The sequence below is a fragment of the Helianthus annuus genome, chromosome 14, assembly GCF_002127325.2.
Source record: "Helianthus annuus cultivar XRQ/B chromosome 14, HanXRQr2.0-SUNRISE, whole genome shotgun sequence".
Taxonomy (NCBI): Eukaryota; Viridiplantae; Streptophyta; class Magnoliopsida; order Asterales; family Asteraceae; genus Helianthus; species Helianthus annuus.
In genome coordinates this window covers 29863185-29869184 of record NC_035446.2, presented here as the reverse complement: position 1 = coordinate 29869184, position 6000 = coordinate 29863185, and positions in this window count along the sequence as shown.

The following is a 6000-nucleotide window of genomic DNA, read 5'->3' as shown; positions in this document are numbered from 1 at the left end:
AAGTTAAGGCAGAACACCAGAAACCTTCAGGTTTACTTCAACAGTTAGAAATGCCTGTGTGGAAATGGGAACTAATTACAATGGACGTTGTTACCAAGTTACCCAAGACCCGGAAAGGTAACCATGCAATCTGGGTGATTGTAGATCGATTAACCAAATCGGCTCATTTCCTGCCAATGAAGGAAACCTTTAGCATGGAAAGATTGGCTAAGTTATACATGGATGAGGTAGTGTCTCTACATGGAGTTCCACTCTCCATTGTATCAGATAGGGATAGTCGTTTCACTTCACATTTCTGGACAAGTTTTCAAGACGCAATGGGAACGCGATTGAATTTAAGTACTGCATACCATCCCCAAACAGACGGATAGAGTGAAAGGACAATCCAAACCCTGGAAGACATGCTCAGGGCATGTGTATAGATTTTGGTGGAAACTGGGATGACCACATACCCTTAATCGAATTCTCCTATAATAATAGTTATCATGCAAGCATTGAAGCTGCCCCATTCGAAGCAATGTATGGACGAAAGTGCCGAACACCAGTTTGCTGGGCGGAAATAGGAGAAAGCCAATTATCACGTCCCGAGATTGTGCAGGATACCACCGACAAGATAACTCAAATCAAGGAAAGACTGAAAACGGCTCGAGATCGTCAGAAAAGTTATGCAGACAATCGACGTAAGCCACTAGAATTTCAGGTTGGAGATAAGGTACTCTTGAAAATTTCTCCTTGGAAAGGGGTAGTTCGGTTCGGTAAGAAAGGAAAGCTAAGCCCAAGGTATATAGGACCGTTCGCAGTTACCCAACGCATAGGACCAGTTGCCTGTCGCTTACAACTACCAGAAGAACTAGCCGGGGTACATAACGTATTTCATGTGTCTAACCTCAAGAAATGTTTATCTGATGAATCCCTAGTAGTACCTCTTCAAGATATAGAGGTAAATGAAAAGTTAAAATTTGTTGAGAAACCGCTCCAAATAGAAGATAGAAAGGTCAAGTTTCTCAAGCACAAAAGACTGGTGCTAGTCAAGGTAAAGTGGAATTCGAAAAGAGGACCTGAGTACACTTGGGAACTGGAATCGGAAATGAAGCGGAAGTATCCTCACCTATTTCAGTAAATCTCAAGGACGAGATTTTAAATAAGGTGGGGAGGATGTAAGGACCTGCAAAAATGTCCCAAAATGACCCGAAAGTAGAAACCTGGACCCCTAAAACCCTAATCCTTGTTGAAAATCAAGAAATTCAAAATTTATGGGTCGCTCGCGGGCCGCGTAAGACTTAAGCTAGGCTTACATGGGCCGTGACAGCTTCGAAGATATCCGGATACGCTTAGGGCATTCTGGTCTGAAATGTCCTGTTTCTCCAACATATAGTAGCACAAGGAATTATAGATGCTATGCCTTATATTATTAAGACTGTTAAAGAAGCAGAAAATAATAAATCTGCAAATGGAAGTAAACGCCAACACACTGAACCAACTCACAGTGTGAATAATGATAACGGACCTATTATCCAGGCTCCAATTCCTAAAAGAAGAAGAATCGCTTCTTACGGTTGTTCTTATAAAGAATTCTTAGGCAATGAAGGAGCCATTGCAGCCTTACGTTGGATAGAAAAGATAGAAGCAGTCATAAAGATATGTTAATGCGCAGACGAAGATAAGATTATGTTTGCTTCTAATCTTTTCAAAAATGCAGCGTTAGAATGGTGGAATACTATTCTCCAGTCTAGGGGAAGTAACAGAGTTTATAATATGGAATGGATCAAATTAAGAATATGGTTGAAAGAAAATTCTGTCCCTAATGAAAGGGAACAAATCGCCAATAAGTTCCTAAATCTCAAAATGACTGGAATAGACTACAAAGGTTACACTACCATATTCTTCGAATATGCTAGGATAGTACCTACCTTAGCCTCACCTGAACCAGTGTTAATCTCCCGTTATATTTGGGGATTGATTGGTGAGATTAGACATGTAGTCAAGGCAGCTAGGCCACAAACCATAGAAGAAGCAGTAGAATTAGCCAATACACTGACTGATGAATTGGTACGTACTCATGAGGAAAACCAGAGAAAGAACCTAGCTCAGAAACTTACCCAAGAATTTCAGTTTGTGGGCGAGGTACAGGTTCTTCCTCTCCACCTTACTGCAAAACCTGTAAAAAGAAGCATTATGGGAAATGTGCAAGGTTCTAGAATTTTTGCAAAAAGCCAGGACATAAGGAAGAAGAATGTCGATCGAAACCTAACAATAGGATATGTTTCAAATGTGGAGAAACAGGGCACTGCAAGCCGAACTGTCCGAAAATAGCTCTAGCTACAACCAACAAGACTAAGACAACCGAAGCGCCTAAAAAATGCCAAAGCCTTTGTTTTGACCGCTGAGGAAGCCAAGATCATTCCGGATGTGATTGCCGGTACGTTCTTAGTTAACTACATATTTGCCAAAGTATTGTTTGACTCTGGTGCAAACCAAAGTTTTATCAATACTTCTTTATACAAACTTCTTGACCAACCCTTAGCCAAACTTCAACAAGATTGTCTGGTAGAGACAGCAAACTGAGAATCCGTTAAGATAAGTGAAATCTTGCAGGGAGCAAGAATAGAAATCCTAAACCATCATTTCTTTGCTAACCTTTACCCAATGAATCTGGCTGGATTCGATGTTGTATTAGGAATGGATTGGTTGGTAGCCAATCATGCTAGCATTCTATGTGATCAAAAGATAGTGCAAGTAAGTACACCAAGTGGTGAGATCAAAATTAAAGGAGATAAGCCAACCAGATCGACAAAGTTCATCTCTGTGATGAAAGCTGCAAGTTATGAAAGGAAAGGAGGAGTAGTATATATGATTTCTGTAATCTTTAATACTAAAGGAAAATAATTAAAAGATATTCCTGTAATATCTAAATTCTCTGACGTTTTTCCAGAAGAGTTACCTGGATTACCGCCTGATAGAGAGGTTGAATTTAGAATTCACCTAATACCAGGGACGGCACCGATTGCCAAAGCACCATATCGATTAGCACCAACGGAGATGTAGGAACTGAAGAAACAATTGGACGAACTTCTTTACAAAGGTTTTATACAACCAAGTTCATCACCGTGGGGAGCACCGGTGTTGTTTGTTAAGAAGAAAGACGGATTGATGCGTATGTGCATTGACTACCGAGATTTGAACAAAGTCACGATTAAGAATCGGTACCCACTATCGAGAATCGATGATCTGTTCGATCAACTTCAAGGAGCTCGATTCTTTTCTAAGATCGACTTACGGTCAGGATATCATCAACTGAAAGTACAAGAAGAGGATATTCCTAAAACTGCTTTTAGAACGAGATACGGTCATTATGAATTTACCGTCATGCCATTTGGTTTAACCAATGCCCCAGCTGCAGTTATGGACATGATGAACAGGATATGTAAACCAAACCTGGATAAATTCATAATTGTGTTAATAGATGATATTCTAATTTACTCTAAGAGTAAAGAGGAACATGCAGCGCATCTGCATACACTTCTGACATTGTTGAGAAAAGAAAAGCTTTATGCTAAATTCTCAAAATGTGAATTTTGGTTACAAGAAGTGCAATTCCTTGTACATCTGGTTAATCATGAAGGAATTCATGTGGATCCCACAAAGATCGAGGCGATTACTAAGTGAAAAGTCCCTGAATCACCAACAGAAGTACGAAGTTTTCTTGGACTGGCAGGATATTATAGACGGTTTATCCAAGATTTCTCTAGATTAGCCATTCCATTAACTAAACTGACCTGTAAATCAGTTAAGTTTGAATGGGGACCAAAACAGGAAGAAGCTTTTAAGATTCTTAAGCAAAGGTTAACCAACGCACCCATACTCGCATTACCAGAAAGTTAACCAACGCACCCATACTCGCATTAACAGAAGGAACTGAAGACTTTATAGTCTATTGTGATGCGTCTAAGTTAGGATATGGATGTGTGTTGATGCAACGTCAAAAGGTTATAGCTTATGCCTCTGGACAACTTAAGAAACATGAAGAGAATTATACAACCCATGATTTAGAACTAGGAGCCATTGTTTTTGCCCTTAAGATTTGGAGACACTATTTATATGGAAATAAATTTGTTGTCTTCACCGGTCATAAGAGTTTAAGATATATTTTTGGGCAAAAGGAATTAAATATGAGACAGAGACGCTGGATGGAAATTCTTAGTGATTATGATTGTGATATCCAGTATCATGCTGGAAAAGCTAATGTAGTAGCTGATGCTTTAAGTCGAAAGTATCATGAAAAGCCGAAACGAGTACGTTTTCTCAGATTAAATCTATAAGTAGATTTAAATGACCAAATTAGAGAAGTACAGGTATCAGCAATCAAGGACGATGCTGAAAAACTAAAAGGAATGATTAAGGAGTTAGAACAAGGAACAGATGGAATTTGGAAGTTCCATAAGAAAAGGATATGGATACCTAAACAAGGAAACCTACGCCACAGAATTCTAGAAGAAGCTCATAAGTCTAAGTATACGATACATCCTGGAAGTGATAAGATGTATCAAGATCTAAGAAAGAATTCTGGCGGATAGGAATGAAAAAGGATATAGCAAACTATGTTACTAAATGTCTAACTTGTTCACAAGTTAAAGCTGAACATCAAAAACCCTCAGGATTATTGCAATAGTTAGAAATGCCAATATGGAAATGGGAATTGATAACAATGGACTTTGTTAACAAATTACCCAAGACAAGGAAAGGAAATGATACAATCTAATTGACCAAATCTGCTCATTTCTTACCAATGAAGGAAACTTTCAGTATGGAACAGTTAGCTAAGCTATATGTAAATGAAATAGTTTCATTACATGGAATTCCTTTATCTATCGTGTCTGATAGAGATAGCTGTTTTACTTCTCATTTTTGGACAAGTTTCTAAAAGCAATGGGAACCAGGTTAAATCTAAGCATAGCTTATCATCCACAAACAGACGGACAAAGCGAAAGGACAATTCAGACAATCGAAGATATGCTTAGAGCTTGTGTAATTGATTTCAGAGGAAATTGGGACGACCATTTACCATTAATAGAATTTTCCTACAATAACAGCTATCATACGAGCATTAATGTTGCACCATTTGAAGCACTTTATGGACGTAAGTGCAGAACTCCAGTCTGTTGGGCAGAAATTGGAGAAAAAACAATTATCTAGACCAGAAATAGTGCAAGAAACAATAGATAAGATAATTCAAGTCAAGGAGAGACTAAAAGCAGCACAAGATCGTCAAAAGAGTTATACAGATAACCGACGAAAACCATTAGAATTTCAAGTAGGAGATAAGGTACTATTAAAGGTTTCTCCATGGAAAAGAGTAGTCAGATTCGTTAAGAGGGGAAAGCTAAGCCCCAGGTATGTTGGACCTTTTGAGATTATTAGAAAAATAGAACATGTAGCCTATCAGCTACAACTGCCAGAGGAAATGGCAGGAATACATGATGTGTTTCATGTATGTAATCTTAAAAAGTGCTTAGCAGACCTCATTAGTAATACCTCTTAAGGACATAGAGGTAAATGAGAAACTTAAGTTTATCGAGAAACCTGTTCAGATTGAAGATATAAAGATCAAGAACCTCAAACACAAGACTGGTCAAAGTGAAATGGGACTCCAAGAGAGGACCAGAATACACTTGGGAACTCGAATCAGAAATGCAAGGGAAATACCCACACCTGTTCCAGTAGACCTCGAGGACGATATCTAAAACAAGGTGGGGATGATATAACAACCCTCCTAGAACCCTTAACGTAACCCTAAGCATTCCTAAATATACGCGAGAAACGAACCCGAAACAACTCTATACTTCGAAAAATCAAGAAAAACAAGATTTTTGTGTCATTCGCGGCCCGCGACAGACGAAGGGTAATCCTTCGCGTGGCGCGACAGCCTTTGCTTGGTCGACACTGCATAGTGCCACGTGGCACGTGACTCACCGGACCTACCCCCTTGACTCAGCAAACCTA